The sequence below is a fragment of the Formica exsecta genome, unplaced genomic scaffold (genome assembly GCF_003651465.1).
Source record: "Formica exsecta isolate Colony F162 unplaced genomic scaffold, ASM365146v1 scaffold228, whole genome shotgun sequence".
NCBI classification, from domain to species: Eukaryota; Metazoa; Arthropoda; class Insecta; order Hymenoptera; family Formicidae; genus Formica; species Formica exsecta.
This window is the reverse complement of record NW_021849573.1, coordinates 237,284-256,243: the sequence shown is the minus strand read 5'-3', so window position 1 is coordinate 256,243 and position 18,960 is coordinate 237,284. Positions and strand designations below refer to the sequence as shown.

General features: G+C 35.7%; 1 long non-coding RNA gene across 4 annotated transcripts; it reads left to right on the top strand.

The window, feature by feature from the left end:
- The first annotated feature begins 309 nt into the window (after positions 1–309).
- LOC115235585 lies at positions 310–18,078 on the top strand. Of its 4 annotated transcripts, none has more exons than XR_003884055.1 (4): positions 310–366; positions 11,498–12,639; positions 13,131–13,297; positions 17,719–18,078. It is a non-coding gene; the product is annotated as an uncharacterized LOC115235585 (long non-coding RNA). The 4 variants fall into 4 exon arrangements; XR_003884056.1 differs by lacking the exon at positions 17,719–18,078 and having other exon boundaries at positions 11,498–11,711; positions 12,355–12,639; positions 13,131–13,717; XR_003884054.1 differs by lacking the exon at positions 17,719–18,078 and having other exon boundaries at positions 11,498–12,281; positions 12,355–12,639; positions 13,131–13,717.
- The last annotated feature ends 882 nt before the right edge of the window (positions 18,079–18,960 follow it).

Here is an 18,960-nt window from a genome sequence, read left to right as displayed (position 1 = left end):
TGTACTGTTGTATGCTTGTTGTCCGTGAGTAGATAAACCATAAGTTTCGATGCTAAACACCTAACTTCTCTCGGATGTAGATTAGTTGCAAATTATTGTAGACATTTTGGTTAGTCCAAAGTGGAACAAGATAATAATACAAAATTGATTACAACTTGTAATCAATATTTGCATTAGATAAATAATAGTAGAAATTATTTGCTTAACGAGAACAGAGAACAAGGACAGAGTGCTTCAAATAAAATAAGAAGAAATTGTGTAAAATATGTAACATTTTTATTGGCGGAATATTATTACAACAAAAAATTACGTCGAAAATCGAAACTAATACTACTATGAAAAACGAACTCTGCTACGGAAAGCACTGTAAGTACTTTATAATACAGATACTTTGTGTCTAATTATTGCATGGACTTCTCATTATTACTTACAATTCGCGTAATTATTGTATAATTATCTTTCACATGCTTTCAAGATTATAGCATGTGCAAAATCGAGGTTTCTTTGACAAAAGGAAATTATTAGAATACATACAGACGAGTACTCTAATTAATTTTTTTTATAACATTAATATGTCAAGCAAGAATAAGAGTTCAAGTGAGAGAATAAATAAAAAATAATATTTTTTCACATTTTAATTAGAGAAAGAGAGATCCTCGATATTCTATAATTATTATTCTCTAATACATATAAGTATATATATAATTATACTTTTAAAATTTTTGTGACCGAAGCATATCGGAGGTCGAACGTTCGATAAAATTATGCTTTGCAATTATATCGAAAATTCCAAAAGCGATGCAAGATAGATCTGGTGTGAACGGTCCCCATCAAATGTAATTGGAGGGGATTAACGAGTCACGACTCCATTTATCAGCCACCGTAATTACAAAGCATCTCCCTCCCCCCATTCCTCCCTCCCCTTCACCCCGAACAATCCACCCTCGCCGTTTCTCTCGCGCTCGCCGCATCGCTTTCCGCTCGGATCTCGCTCCGCCGACTGACTGACATCCCCCAAAGACAGTTTCGCATCTCAAATACACATTCGCCTGTAACTAAAGATAATAGGTACCGCCGTGTCATCGGAGAGGGAACCGACGCGAAATTAGATTTAAATCCACCGTACAGACGTAGCGCGGAAATGTTTGATCTCCGGGCGCTATTAATTGCCACTTCCGTTGAACGAAGATCGCAAACTGATAAAGTTTGAGAGAATGTTCTTACTGTGGCTTATTTTGATTTCGAGAAAGCAGATAATGAATCGATTGCCGTGACACGCAGCACAGTAGCAGTCCGACGACACGCGCCGATGATTGAGCGGGAGTCTATCTTCCCTCTCATTCTCTTTCTCTCTCTCTCTCTTTCTCTCTCGAAAAGCTGACATGGGCGGCCACGTCCGTCTCTAGAATTAATTAAAACCATCGGACCAGAGGAGAGACATGTATTTTTATCTACGGCTAGTCTCGGTGACGCGCTCTACCTCCGAGTAGCTGGATATAAAAGAAGAAAGGGTGCTGTGTTACTGTCATCACGTTCCATCGCAGATAATCTTACATGCCAGCTCCAGTTCACAATGTCGTATATCTCGTACCGTTAATTTTCGTTACACACAACGCCTCGTGAATATTTTACCGAGATAATATACGTAGCAGCGATGCGACTGATATTAATGCGCGATTATTATATCGGTAGGGCTTTCAAAATTTTATGGAATCGAACGTTCGAGAATTTCGCGAATTCGAGTTTGATCAGATTTGAAGTATACCCACATCGATCTCGAATAATCGTACAATTTCCTTTTTCCATTGACTTATTATTTTTTGCGAGCGTATCTCTTCGACTCCTTCTCGTGTGATAATGCTACCTAAAGGTTGCGCACCAACAACAAGCACCACGAAGTGCCACTATTACGAGAAGCCGTCGACGGTACCTGTCGCTAGTCCGCTACCTCTGTATAGAAGAGGAAAGAGAAAAAAAAATGATTATTGAATATAGTATTCTATCAAATAAGAATGTATTTATAATGTCTTAAACATAGATCATGGAAGGCAGTTGTGTACTTGTTATACATAAATTGAAGAAATGTTTTTAACAATTTAAATATTTTTAGGGGACAATAAATATGTGATAAATATTTAGAAGAACAAACAGGAATATTTTCTCAAATATTATTTATTAATTATTTAGATCCCGCTCACAGAAAAAAGACCAGAACATAAATGTTGGTTTGGCATAAAAATTTATGCCACATATAATGGTTTCGATAACGATCGACGTAGAGATAATAATTGTTATCGAAACAATCATTTGTGACATAAATATTTACGCTTCAATAAATATGTACTGATTCTTATCGATTCTTTTCCTCTTATCAAAATTTCATATCGAGAGAGAAGAATATTTCCATTCTCTCTCTATTTAAATTGCCATTTATTTGCACGTGCGCATATCTCTGTACACAGATACTTACCATGATGCATTTCCGGACCTTCTTTTTGCTCGCTCTTGTGTGACACCTACGCGTTCCATATTCGTTCTTAAGACAAATGATGCATATATGTGCTGGTCATTTCGTCTATATCCGCATCATAATCGCTCCGATCTACAACCTGTACGGCGCTGAACGTGAAGTGGGTAGTCGTTAAATTGCTCGTTTAGTGAGTGTAGAGACAGACAAGAATTTCGCTCTTATTATCGTTAAAATTCAGCCGTTTTGCGACCACACGCTTTGTATTCAGTGGCAATAAAAATAATGTATATGCATTATAAAAAAATTAAAATTAAATAATATTAATAATGTCACCAATACGAGCCGTTAGATATTTACGTGTATGTGTGTGTGTGTGTGTGTGTGTGTGTGTGTGTGTGTGTGTGTGTGTGTGTGTGTGTGTGTGTGTGTGTGTGTGTGTGTGTGTGTGTGTGTGTGTGTGTGTGTGTGTGTGTGTGTGTGTGTGTGTGTGTGTGTGTGTGTGTGTGTGTGTGTGTGTGTGTGTGTGTGTGTGTGTGTGTGTGTGTGTGTGTGTGTGTGTGTGTGTGTGTGTGTGTGTGTGTGTGTGTGTGTGTGTGTGTGTATGTGCTAAGTAATATTTAAAATATTTCTCGCCATATTTATGTTGCTCTCCGTAAAGTTCGCGATGCGTCATATGCGGGCCAGAAAAAGTCCCGGCCACAAGAATAAATGAACATAAGATATATTTATGTGTGTGCGTGCCGAAATAAATTCAGCCTTTAATCATTACTTATAATATCTTACAAATCAATCATTATATAAGTAATTCTTTGATTAACAAAATGTAAGAATTTTAGATCATGAACCGGTATACTATAAGCGCCTAATCTCAGACACCTCATCGTAAAACAGCAAAAAAAAAAAATTTAAATTTAGTCTAAAATATGCTCAGCTACGCATATCTTTGCATCATTCAAAAGTTCAAGCTGAATAAAGCAAATTTATATTCTTCAGACAAGACGAAATTTTGTAGATACATTAACGCGCTCAAACGTAAACATACATGTTTATAACGCTTATTGATACGAGGCCGCCGAAGTTTGTTTACGCCGCATTGTGTTCATACATTGTGTACATGTGAGAAGGCCGGGAGTTTTATTCAGTTAATCGTCAATCTTTGGCCGAAGAGGACTGGAGGTCGAAAAGAGAGAGAGAGAGAGAGAGAGAGACGAAAAGAGTAAAGGGGGAGAGGGAAGGAGGGGGGAGGGAGAGGGAAGAGAAATAGAGAATGAGAACGACAGACTGGGCGGCGCAAAGGCTTCGACTCGCAAGCCGCACGTTCATTAATCTTGATCGGATCAGTCGAGATAGCGGCGAGCTGTTTCGGAAACCCTCTCCTACCACCCCTTCTCATCAAGTCCCCTAGTACCATCGCCTCCACCTTCTCCTTCACCTCCTCGCTTCCTCCCCGCGTCCTCTGCGTGTCCCTCAGCTCCTTTTTCTTCTGCACGCTCTCCTCGAAAGTCTTTCCTGCAGGACCCTGGCTGCCTTCGGGTCGGTTCACCCGAAAGTTAAGAGCGAGGAAACCCCCGGAACGGATCGACAGCGGGCGAGAACGCCCGAAGCTTTTAATTCCCGTCCACACGCGCTGACCAATTTCATCCATCCGAATCTCCGAGAGTATCTCTCTGAGAGATTCTCGGAACTATAAAGCCAGATTCTTAGCTCGCAGACAAATACGTTTGTCGATATTCTTAACCGTCCCGCATAAATCGATTAGTGAAACTATACTATAATTGATACTCCGGTGAAAAATAACTATTGTCATTTTTTAAACAAATAATTAAAATTTTGTTCGTCTTCAATGTCCTTTAATTCTTTCGTTTGAGAGATGCAAGTAAAATACATGAAGTCGACTTGATATTCTGTTATTAAAGGAATATATGATATTTTTGAATTTATACAGTTTAAATTTTCTCTTAATAAATAATTTGATACGTCACTTATTTTCTTGTATTTAAGTAAAGAGAAATATTGGAATATTTTATTTTGATGATTTATACAGAATAGTGAGGATATTAAATAATTTAATTATTAATAGATTTCATATTATAATTGTTTTTTCTGTTCTCAACTTATCCGCTGCTTATATTTCATTAAAATTCTTTTTGCTTCTTTGGAAACGTGATGGATCTTGTTTTCAATTTAGTAGAGCCCCAACTGCGACTACCATAATGCTCTGCACGATCCACTCGTAGAATAGCAATGAGCTTCCACCCTGGTTGATAGCGAGCTATGAACTGCGGCGGCAATCAAAAAATTTGTGCATGGGAATCGATCAGATTCCACAACAATATTAAAAATATCTATTTTACTACCAAATAGATAAATTACAATATTTTCCAATATTGTGAATACACACGTAGACACGTAAAAAATAACCAGTTTTTAATCAGATCTTTAACTTTTGATCTTTGGCTACATAATCTAATGAAAAAAAAAACGTGTTTTACGTAGCAGATTTCTTAAAGCTGTTGTTAAGTGGCAACTGTTAAGTGACCGCTAATATCATTGCTTTAGGCCGCTATAAGCATCCCTCTTCAACGCTAGCCGAATTGGGTATTAACGCCCTTCATGTAATTAATCCTATAATCCTGTAGAGACGTGTCCTGTATCTCGTGGACAGAAAAGGAACGATATTTATCTGGTACTTCTATCAGGGCAGTTTTTGATATACAGTAATATTATATAATATATTGATTTGCGCGCGCGCATATATAAATTTGATTACATGAATTTAATTTTACTCAGTTAATGACTACTCACGTAACAACGAAGTGGCTTGCGTTGATTGTACTCTCTAAATTAATGTTTATCTTACTGCGAAATTAAATTTCTTCGTCAATCATGCTCGTTAATAAATGACTCACGGGGTCACTGAAATCGACGTCGTCGGATCAAAAGGAACGCCGCGTATTTTGTGACGCGCAGAGAATCGCCATTTCGAGGTCCTATTCACAGCTGCTCTTTTTTCGTCCCACTCATCTTGATCTTTTGTGGTAGCATGTTTGAAGTACAACGCATCGACAATGTAAGTCACGAGTTACAATTATTCACGCTAAACTGGAATGAAGTCATTCAAAATTGTCTTGATTGATCAATAAGTGCATATTTTATCCGACATGAAAATTTGACACAAAATTTTAAAGCATTTGTAAAGCATTCTCCATTTTTCCGGGAATATTTTATTCAATTAATATATGTACCGTAGTTCTTTTATATATATGTGTGTGATTAATATATTTTATAAATTTTTCTATTTTGTAATAAAAGAATAACAAGATAAATATTACAAGATAATAATGTAAGAATAAAGTAAATGAATTCTTTCTGCGTAATAATCAACTAAGTTTAGATTAGGAAGCCCTTGTAGATCGATCGATTCCCCTTAAATTGTCAATTTTATCTTGTTATACGGATAACGAACGAGTCCGTAAACAGAGCCTGATAGACGCTTAAAACAGACCCTTAATTGAATTCACACTTAGTCACTCTGCTTCGCTTACGAAAGAGCAAAGTCATCCGACACAGATTTTTTTCTGCCTTCTGCACCCCCTTGTTTTGAATAACCTATTGCATCGCTACTACTTAAGTGAGAGATACAAAGTGACAGTAAATTAAATGTCAGATTGTTTGACATTTGCACTGTGAAGATTCCTCTATTTTACAATCTCATAATTTAACACGTATACAGATTTAATCGGAAGAAAAAAATATTTTTTATGCATATCAATATCTTTTCGCTCTGATTTTTTTGCTATTATATTATTGCCTTTCGAAAAATTATATATCTTTTAATTTTCTCTATTTTTTTATATTAAAAAATGAATTATTTTTCAAAATATTTTCTCTCGCTCTGGTAAAAAGAAGAGATACTATAGCATTATACATTGCACATGAAAAAGAAATGTGCTTTGAGGTATTGTACCTGTCTATAGCGATTATCATAATTTCTTTAAAATTATAATTTTTCGAGATTTTCCATACCTTTAAATTTTTGGGCAAAAAAAACAGGTCAATGTTTATATAATTTCAAAACAATGTATTTTTGAATCATTATTTCACACTTCAAATTTTTTGAGACGCTTCTTTTCGCCTCTGTCTGCCAATGTAATGCATGCAGATTTCGCACATTCGTATTAAAGACAATTATATATTTTTGCAAATCTTTAATTTTTTACTATTGCATTAACATCTACTTAAAATGTCGATGTGCTAAACCAAAATACTCATATTATACCATTTTACGTATGCAACATTCTACAAGGTCTTATCGTACTCGCTATTCCGCGCCTTCGTAGCCAAGTCGTTACATTATTCATGTTTAATATCATCAAGTATTTCATCCCCCTGACTAAAAGCAACCAGCCAGCCACCACCGGTGGCAGCGCTAATATTGCCAGGAGGGATGGACTCTGATGGACGGACAGCAACGATAACACCTTTGCACGGCATGTAAAGGAAGCTTTTTTCAAAGGCGGCCCTCGAAATATATATTTAAACCTTTCTTGCTCCTTAAATTATTCTATGTTTTACCGTCAGCACTTTATCTAGTTCTATTTTAAATAATTAAAAAATTTAATAAATTTGCGCGTAAGTTGTCATCCAGAGTTTTCTGGTTGTATTTGATAGATCTTCAAGTAAAAAATGCCTATAGAGAGATATCTTTCATGATTGTAATTAATTGAATAAAATAAATTTAATATAAAAAAGCTTACAGATTTCACTAGGTTGAGCAGAAACAAATAATCTGCTGAAATTTCGATCATCTTGTAATATATTATAGCCCAAAAAAGACTAATGTATATCTAAAAGTTTACGAAATTCGTAATACTTTCGAGAGAGAAATCTTTTCAAATCTTTAATATTGATCTTATCATTTCGGATACGTTTTTCGTAAAATCGATATCTACCACTCTTTAAAAAATAATATCTATTAAACCAAAAATGACAGAAAGTATCTTTTCTGTCTTGACATCTTTATAAGGAATCGAAATTTTATAAGACAAATATAAAATATCGTGTTCATAAAGGAACAGCATCCTTATATTGTTAAGAGCGAGTGTCATAAGCATTATATATACACGTGCGGGGGAAAGGGAGCAAGGCTTTTAATCCTGGTCGCGTCAAACAAAATGCGGAAATAGAGTCGAAAGGAGTAGGGGTGAGGGAGGGAGAGGAACGCGAGCACGTTGCCGGCGTCTCGATGTCGCCGGGGACAGACGAGAGAGTCGCCGTTCTCGGCGTCCCATCAGACTCGCCCTCCCCCGTTCCAATTCTGTCCGCGTGGGTCCGTCCGGCGCGATCACTCCGCTATCTTCCTCCCCTTTTCACCCTCTCGCTATTCACTAATTTTTATTAATTTTGTTTTCTCTCTCTCTCTCTCTCTCTCTCTCTCTCTCTTGCAGAAAAATGGACAGCTTCTTTTATTAATTTTTATAAAATATAATTATTTAAGAATTTTAATATAAATATGTTATTGTATTCACACAATAATTACATATTGTAACGTTTATCACAGTCATTAGTTAACAGATTTATTGAGCAAATGCACAGATATCAAAAAAGGGGAACGGTCACGCATAGTTCGTCAAATATGAAAAAAGATATCAACAAATAATACTACCATTTACCATTACTAACGATGGAGAGATATTTATCGAGCTTAGAGAAGCTCTACTGTTTTGACATCTTTATAAGGAATCGAAATTTTATAAGACAAATATAAAATATCGTGTTCATAAAGGAACAGCATCCTTATATTGTTAAGAGCGAGTGTCATAAGCATTATATATACACGTGCGGGGGAAAGGGAGCAAGGCTTTTAATCCTGGTCGCGTCAAACAAAATGCGGAAATAGAGTCGAAAGGAGTAGGGGTGAGGGAGGGAGAGGAACGCGAGCACGTTGCCGGCGTCTCGATGTCGCCGGGGACAGACGAGAGAGTCGCCGTTCTCGGCGTCCCATCAGACTCGCCCTCCCCCGTTCCAATTCTGTCCGCGTGGGTCCGTCCGGCGCGATCACTCCGCTATCTTCCTCCCCTTTTCACCCTCTCGCTATTCACTCGCGTTGCGGGGACCGACGGCGGCGAGTGAGTGGTGGTGGTTAGGCATCATCCAACCCTGAACCGAACTCGCCGACAATACGCCGGAAATTTCACCGAACCGCGCTCGCCTCGCGCATCCCCGCGCGCCCCCGCCTGGGCTGACATCGGGCGCCGCTGATTTCCGCGGGGAGCACGAGGTCTGACTGTGTGTGCTCGGGTTAATATCGGGACGATGCCCTATCGGAATACATCGCAATTGGATACTATTATCGGCTGGTCTTGCAACCCGATTCGCACGTATGATCGCGTAATCGACGCGTCGATTGATTTCTGCGTAAACGAAGAAGATCGCAAGCTGAAATTATACGAAAATGGCTGGGAAAATGATTTGAATAATCAAGATATTGCTTGTATCAAAACAATATCTTATTTTTCACTTTTTAAAAGAAATTTTTAATTAATTTTGTTTTCTCTCTCTCTCTCTCTCTCTCTCTCTCTCTCTTGCAGAAAAATGGACAGCTTCTTTTATTAATTTTTATAAAATATAATTATTTAAGAATTTTAATATAAATATGTTATTGTATTCACACAATAATTACATATTGTAACGTTTATCACAGTCATTAGTTAACAGATTTATTGAGCAAATGCACAGATATCAAAAAAGGGGAACGGTCACGCATAGTTCGTCAAATATGAAAAAAGATATCAACAAATAATACTACCATTTACCATTACTAACGATGGAGAGATATTTATCGAGCTTAGAGAAGCTCTACCGGCATTTTGATAAAGTTTTTTTTTCACATAAAGCGCATTCGTTTTTATTACGATATTATTAATCATGTTAGAGTTGGATAGAAAACATGTGTATATATGTGTTTATGTGAATCTTTCTATTATAAAATAAAGATGTGTTCGGGATAGATTGGCAGGAAGTATATCGACAAATTCAAAGTCATCCTAGACCGATCGGAGATTGACTGATTTCTTTGTCGACTCTTACGATATTCTCATTTTCCTGCAAAATTCCTTCGCGAACATCTTCATCTCGTGCAATCCGCGAACGCATAAAGACGAGAATCAGTCCGAGTCTCTATAATAGAGAAAATTTTTTTCATTGCAATAACATTTGCATCAAACATATATCAAACCGATATATATCTTCAACTCAAAATTTATATAATAATGAGACAAAAATTAATTGTTCTTCAGAAACTAAACGAGTATTTTTTACTTTGATATTTCATGTTTTACATATCGGTGACAGACATACATATGTTACTCTTTACATATGTTATTCTTCGTAAAAAATTTGTGACCATTTCATTATTATTCTTTTTCTTTGAACATTAACGGAAAGCCAATTGATTTTTCTCGGTAGGTCGTTTTACCGTAGCCTATATTACCTCGAAAACTTTTAGAAGAACTGAAACTGGGTTAGGCTTTAACACATATACGCACACACGTACGTGTAACCCAGCGTCGAATAATCAGCAGCGCGCGCGGCTCTCCCGCCGGTGAAAGAAGAAAGGAAGAAGAAAGTTACCAACAAGAGTCCAATCGCAGACGCGGGTATTGTGCTCGGGCGGTTGCAGCAGGAACGGCAGCAATGCCGCCGGCATCACCGGGGGTTGCTGAAAGAGAGAAGAGCAGGAGAGTGAGACGGTCGCGAAGAAAGAGGCGGAAAAGAGGAGAAAAGAAGAGAGGGAGATAGATATGGGGAAACAGCGAGGTAGAACGACTAAGGGGAAAGAGAGAGAGAAAGAGAGAGAGGAGAGAAGAGTGGTGCGCTGCATGGCTCTTCGTAGCGATCATTAATCACGTTCTCGTGTCACGGCTAGCACCACGCCGCCAGGGGTACCTTACTAAGGGTATACGGCAATGGTATGGGGGCTACTAAGGGGAGGGCCAGGATGCTCCCGCTCTTCTGATCACGCTGAAGACCGAGAGCAGCCAGCCTCCGCGGACGACACGGAGACAGGACGATTACCATTATCGTCGCCCGCAAGAAGCGTCCGCGTGAATAATATTGCACGAGACATTATCGCGCACGCGTGAACGCCGGATGATACCGAGATTATTCCTACGTGTTCGAAGACTGTCATTATACGCGATCAACAGACTACGCATCCGTGATAAAATGATGATTTTAAAAGAGATTATCTTAGAATGATGTAATATCAAGCTTAGAGTGCTGGAATGTGTCTTTAATGTATCTAAAAACGTATCATAATTAGATTTGTTAATTAACACGAGTATTATCAAATAAAACTGCATGAGCGTTTTATCTCATCACATGCGTGAGAACAAAAGAACCACACTTTTATATCAACATCTAGATACAACCTACTTTGTCTCGAATCTTCAGCGTTTGCAATATGGGGAAAATTTGCAAGTGAGAGACACTTAATATGCGTTACGACTTTCGATCCGACTTCCGTTTTGACCGTATCAAAACGCTGTCGGTCTAGGCATTGTTTCGCTCTTAACCCTTTACCCTCTTGCCCGACAGTAGACAGGTCATAAATAAGTCACTGGCATGCCTTCGTGCTCCCGTTGCAGAAAGATTTATTTGCACGTGCAGGTACTTTGCAAATTGCCGTAACGGGACGTGAAAGTTAATGGAGGGCACTCCTTTTCTTTATTTCTTCGTAGAAAATGTGCCACCCTTTCTCTCTATGCCATTTCTCGACAACAGTAACTACCAAGTATAATAACATAATTTATCAAGAGAAATATTACATTTGAGATTTATCCCACTTAAATTTATGTATGCAACGCATGCTATCTTGAGAGATATATGAATAAAAATAAAAAAATATATGGGCACAAACAGAAGTTTTTTGCTGATATCTCGTAAACTGTCTTACGGTAATTTCCATTTACAATGTCGGACATGGTGATTTACATAATGCAAGAAAAAATTGCGATCTTCTTGCAGATACGAACTCTCGATACGGATAATAGGATGAAACTAAATAATCATTGCTTTCGGCATTATGCATGGAACACTAGGGCGTTTGCCACGGTGAAGGATGAGCATGCGTGATTCCACGCACACGGCCCAACTCCTAATTACTTGGAGATAAATATCACTCGGCGCTTGCGAATAGCGTGCTCCTGCGGCGCCGTCTGAAAGATCGTCAGTCAAACCAGTGAGCTACGGTTGGATGTTATCGCGAGCCGTAGTAATCTTTAATTATACTGATTTTGGGCTAAAGATGCATTTAAAACGCGAGGTGAAAGCAGCTTAACTCGCTCTTTCACATCGTTCACACCAATTCCGATGTTAATATTTTGATTTTATAAATCTGCAATTATTTCATGTAAAAATTGTATGTACTTTTGGATAAAATCTCAGCATATATTAAAGATTATTTTATTTATTTTAATTCAATTTAAACAGTGATTACAAATAGTGTATAAAAACATAAAAACATTGCTCTGATAAAAATGTGCTTAAAATCTGTATTTTCTACGAAATAATTATAGATATTCTGTTATAATATTAATAAAATAGTAATTCAAGTATTTATATATAAGAAATGTGAGAAACAGTTCAACAGATAAAAAGTTTACATACAAAGTTTAAATGCACATTTGTCGAAACAGTTTTTCATTTTCTCTTAGACACCGCTTTAATCGAATTTACTTTTGATTGAAATAAAATCATCTTTATTCTAAAAATTCAAAAACACTATCTAATAGCAGTATCAGTGTATAAGGTATTGTTCTCCTAATTAAATTAATAGTTAGAGTAAGCTACGCAGCGCATAACATTAATCCTCGTGGTATTAGTAACACGTTGAAGACTTGAGCCGAGATCCCAAAGAGAAAGAGAAACGCAGAGAGATGTCGGAAGAGAGACGAGAGAGGAGAGAGAAAGAGAGAGAGAGAGAGAGAGAGAGAGAGAAGAGAGCACTGAGAGAGTCTGAAGGACGACAACACTAAGAGTTCAAGCCACGTTAAGGTTTCAGGATAGCAGGATATTATACCTTCAGAATGGTAGACCAACCGGAAGGAGATGAGAAGTAGAGCATAGCTGGGAATACTGGAAGAGGCACTTTGAAGTGTCCAAGAAGGGTAGGTTTATACCCTCTCTCTTTCTCCCCCCTTTTTCCCTTCTCTCTCTTTCTCTCTCTCTTTCCTTTTTTCTACTCGTATTCTACTCGCCCTTTCTTCCACTCTTTATCGCTTCCGCTTCCTTTTTTACCTCTCTTCCCTTTTTCCTTCCTCTCTTTCTCTTTCTCTTTTCCTTCTTTTTTGTCTCTTTCTCCTCTTCGATCTCCTCCTCTTTATCGATCCTCTTACTCTACTTTCAAGATCTAAAATAAATGATTATCACGGATTACTCCCAGAATATGTTGACAGCTTATAATGGCGAAGTCACGTTAACCCACTAATGCGTCATTGAGAGGCATAATAATTTTCTATTCATTGATTTCTATCATCCACAACAGCTACCTAGTAATTTTTTTGCCTCAAGAGATTTTGCAGTAAATTTGGATTTGATATATAGATTGGACAAAGTACCATATATTTATAATGCAATTCAGCGTGAATGATTTTTTTAGACAATTATGTTAGCATGCAACCCGGTAGTACCAGGAGAACGCCGGATATTACGACAGCTGATGGGGACAGAGCTCGTGGAACGATCAATAATATAATACCACGTCGCCCCAGGTACCACCATGCTATCACACCATCAAACATCGTGCTTCCCATACCTCGAGATCTGGTTAGCCTTTTTATCTACACACGCGCTATTGCATGCTCTTTTTTTAGAATTCGTGCAAAGGTGAGGATCTGTATAATGATCAGAGCCCTAAAAATTACATCTTTTCGCGAAATAAATGAATATCAAAAAAAAATGCAATTTTACTAAAAAAATATTTTTGAAACAAGACATATCGTGTTGGAAAACAATACAAATGCATTATATAAATTTATTAACTTAATAAGTTTAATTAACTTTTCAATATGCTCAATTGTAAAATTAATATATGTAAGATTATGAAAGATTATGACATAGATATGGAACAAATTAAATATTTATGTATTAAATATCCATTGAGATAAATTCGTTAATTTTGCTCATAATGAGAGATATCGAACTTAATAAAGATATTACAAATATCATTTCTTTTTGTGTGTGTGTGTGTGTGTGTGTGTGTGTGTGTTGATTATGTAAAAAAATAAGAACCATTAATATCACAATCATGCAGATTAACTAAGAAATAACTATCTTATAATAATATATGTTGGGATTTAAAAATTATTAACTTCTTTACACCTACATTAATATTATCTTTGCTTTGATGATTTATCTTGATGTATTTACATAGGTTCAAGCAATTTTCCATTTTTTTAAAAATATTTTTTTATAATATAAAAGAAAATGATAGTAAAAGGACACTGATTTTGATTGCATTCATTTTAAAGTAATGTGATTTTAATACCTCGAAAGCTATGCAGAAAATATAGCTTTCTTAGATTTCTCTTGATAACGGCTTATATATCGACACATTGCTCCCGCATTTTCTTCAGGCACTTTAGTGATCTTTAGTGACATCTAGTTCCACAAACAAGCGATATCAAGAAGTGAAGAAAACGACATCTCATACATTTTCTTATATTTTCCTTATGTTTAAACTATACATAGAAAATATATAATTAATTCATATTTCTAGCTTTATGTCGTACGACTTGTTGCAGCTTAGTTTGTTAAGAATTAAAATATAGTTTATCTTACAGATTACTGTATTTAATAGCGAAGAGAAGCTTAAGAATACTAACCCTTCGTTTTTCGCGGGATGTTTATGTATCGCCATCTGCATCCATTTTAGATACTGCCGGTAAAATCACTCTGTTTTTAATCTGTTTTTAATGCATATTTGTATTATATCCATAAATTGAGAATCAAGAATAGGCCAAATCAAATTTTTGACACAATCTCAATATATATCTATATTTTTTTATTGTAAAATACTTAGTAAAAATGATTAAGTTATAATACAAAAATAAATTCGGTTATTTTATCAAAAAAGAATTGTTTTATTTTCTGAGATTATTTTTAAAAAAAATTGACTTTATTGAAGACTATTTGCTCTCGTCATTGAAAATAATATTTATATATGCAAATATGCTTAAAAATATTCCAATAATAATAATATTAATATTTATAATGTATGCTAGAATAGAAAAATCAGCTAATAAAATATATAATTAAGTTTATATATGTTTATTTCTGATCTATAATTTATAAAGGCAGTACAGTGATTTTAACGGCAGTAAAATGGATATGGGCTACATAATTCTATGTAACTTCAGGATAGCTGCAGATGGCGGTACCGAACAGAACAGAGATTGATAAGCGCTTGTCATGATAAACGTCGGGACGCTTTCAGAAGAACAAACAATAATTACATACTATAATTTCTAGACAGAAAGAGAAAAATCTATTACATTACACTTAACAAAATTTTATTAACTTTTCTTCTTTACAAACCTATTTTTATTTTATTGTTAGTATCTAAAGGTTTTTTTATTTATATCTTTCTCTCATAAGTTTTTCAAATATAAATTAAAATAGAGAGTATGATAAGAGTCGCAGTAGGAAAACTTAAATATTGGAAAGAAAATGAGTAAATAAAAGATACATTTATTATACTTATCACATAATAAATTATTTTTTTAATATAAGCAGGAACTGCTTTTATACATTAACTAAAAAATTTCATACAGATAATAATATGCTTATCAGTATTATTACATTTTTCTTATTATATGTACGTGCTAATTAAAATATCATGTAAAATACTTAATAGAATCAATTAACATTATCGTTATATATTGATATTTTAATATTGATAACACTACGACACATTATGCAAAGTGGATCACAATTTTAATCTTATTTTTATGTATTTTATTTAGTTATACATATATTATTATATCATTTGTAGCAAGTAAAAAGAATCAAGTTTCATAAAGTCCGATAAAATACAATATATATGCAATAAATAATATTCTATATATTTACAGAATATAATTATTTTCACTTTGCACTTACAACTCTTGATATTTTAGTAAAACACATATTTAAATTAGTCAGATTCTCGGATGTTTATCATTTACACACTATCTAAACTAGTACAGCATCACTCATTGCAATCTAGAGTCGCGTGGCATGTCATCCGTAAGATACCTGTAGAGTCGAGCTTCTGATATTTACATTCTACAAAAGCCCGGATCTACAGGGTAGATCACGAATGTGCCTATTCTTTGCAACCGCTTCTTGTCGTTTCCACTTGGTCGTAATCTGTAACAAAATTTTCCATTTAATACGTTGCTTTTAATATTTTAACGTAAGAATCATAATTAAAATTAAAACCTTTTGTATAGTTTTATTCATGTGCTTTACGAATATGTGATTTCTTGCCTCGTAATTTTCAGAAATTAATATAGTAATCAGAATAAAAAAAAAATAGTCTCACACAGTACGATTCAACAAATCAGACATCTGATACTAAGAGATATGTTTTTTTCTACGAAAGAGAAAGTATTTAGCACGAGAGATGGAAGAGGGGTAAAAGAATCTTAAATCAATTGTGAAGAGAGTGGGGGATTTAATCGCGAATAATGGACATGACCATTTAAAGCCACGGCAGATTAGAAGTCAAGCTCTGGCCGCGCCGCCGTACGTGACGCCGGGAAACCTCCGCTGAGAGATACAGGACGTGACCCGGCATGCATATCCGGAGTACGTTAAAGGAAGTGGTGAATTATAATAGCGCCTACCTGACGAGATTACCTTTCTGCGATTTTAATTCTTGATTTAAAGCACATCGCGCTTGCGCGCTACGATCCTCTATCCGATGCCGCTTGCATCGAATGGAGTATCGTCGAAATTTTTCAAATTTTTTTGGATGAAACACGATATTATACTTGCTAATAATGTGACACAAATGTTGAATATTTTTATTGGTATTTATATTCAGAGCACTCACGTGTCGTCGCGTTTTTATGTTTATATGAATGTTAAAATATGAATATTTTGAGGGCCAATACCTGAGATATCCTCTTTGAATAATACAGGCAAAAGTGTCGAATAATACTTACATTTTTTCAGTGTGTTAATGTATAATAATTTCATGAGATTTATAAATTACTTCATGTATATTGAGATATGCTCGCCGAGATCCATTGGAGTATGCATGAATGATTCTAAAAGCGAAAAAAAATCGAGAATGTAATTTACATAAAAGGAATTTGTATAAAGGGAACTGAGATATATCAATTTTATAATTAATATATAAGAGGCTGATAATGCAATTTCACTAACTGATAACTGCTCTTATCGTTATAAAAACTTTTTTCTATTAGTATCATTTGTACAAAATACAAATATACGTCATAACGAATATATGTAGATGCAACAGAACTATTAATCGCTTATTGTTATAGCTAAAACCACCATACTAAACGATTGTAATTGCATGACATATTCGAGAGAAAAGATATCAGTAAAAGTGCGAAAATTGTTAAACATGCCAGTAGAAATCATGCTTGAAACATACGAATAGAAGATGAATAGAACTATATGTATGTATTGTAAATGTATATATACATGTACACGTGGTGTACATATGCGATATTTGTATACAATCAATACATCTTACAGATAGAGAATGAAAAAAGTTTAGATTAAAAACGATCATGCTAAAATAATTCTCAGAGATATTCATGCGCAAATAATGTCTTTGCGGGCCGTAATATTGAACCAGCGCAATCCGTTAAATCATACATCAATACATCGGCATTGAAAAATGATGCAGAACATATTTTTATGAGCAAACAAATTCACATCCATGCACATTTGGCACACATTAACACGCTCGCTCTTGGCGGAGAGTGTCTCGCGTACAGAGATAATTATCTTTAAACAAACTGTAGAAATTCGTGAAGAGAAAGACACTTGAACCTCTCGTAAAACACTGAGGGTTTCCCGCAGTTTGGCATTATTTCACGCTTGGCTCTTTATCCTCGAGGTCGCCCCGAGGTCGATTTGTGGATTTGTCACTAGAGTCTCGCGTGCCAGTCAAGTTCAGTCGGGATGACGAGAAGTCTGACGGAACCCGAATTTTTTTTTCCTCTAAGATTTTCGGGGGGCGAAAACACAAGGACAGCGAAAGAGAACGGGCCAACGCCCCTCTAACCAAACGCTGTACCGCCGACTGTCCTTTACGACTCGACAAGATATTCGGCGACAAGCGAATCCTCGAGTTGCGGGGCGTCTCTCCCACGGCTGCCCGGGTGAAGCCAGGGGCTTTCTCCGGATTCTGCGATGATTGGACCGCGCGCACCCTCACTCCGGCACGGGGGATGCCACAGCACAGGGCCGTAGGCTCTCGGATGGTGCCTCCGCAGCATCTCGATACATTTCGCGATTTCGATTCCTATTAGAGAGAGCCGTGCGACCGTTTATCCTAATCGATTTTACCGTCTCTCTATTACCGCCAATAATGTAAGTATTGATATCGTTTGTCGATTTGTCTTCGTAATCGGATTTTGTTACGGTCGTATACTTTTCTTCATATAACTCTCCGTCTCGCCTATATTAAGCTTGTTAACGGATTGCAGTCAAAATTTGTTTTGTTATTACCAGAAAAATAAATTACAGTTTATTTATTATTTTTTTTTTTTTTAGAAAAAAATGGTGCTAACAATGAATCTGAATCGCGAAAAAATGAAATACGCTTTAATCGAATAAAACATCTCTATGTTAAATATACGGGCAAATCTATTATCTTTATTCACTAAAGAGAGAGAGAGAAAATTATAAATAGTATATTTTATTATATCAATCAAATATATAACCGAAAAATTAAATTTCTCCCCAATATTATAAAGCTATTTGATTGATAAAGCCAGCAAAATGAAAGATTGCTACAAATTAGTTGGTTCATTAATTATTGCCATCTCATGAAAGATTTGATATTATATTCGCACGTCAGTATATCCGCGAAAGGGCCAAAACAAATGTACCGAAAATAGTTGAAAATTTATGTGCAACAATCCGTCGCTCGCACGCCAAATCGATAAAGCCTTTCTATATCACAGGAGATATTCTCCAATAGTAAAACTTGCATAAATCTTGGAAATGTCAAGGACTATCGACGGACTGGAAAAAGATAATTTTGCGGGTGCGGATATACGCGGGTAAATGCGACACATTTGTCACGTCTTTACAATATAATTATATCTTTAAATTTGGATGAAATTATTAGCACCATACAAGTTTTTTCACAGAGATAATGAGAGATCTAGTTCTTAGAATATTAGTTAAGATTTTTAAAAAAATTTATTTTTATTTATTTACGAAACATTATATATACTGAA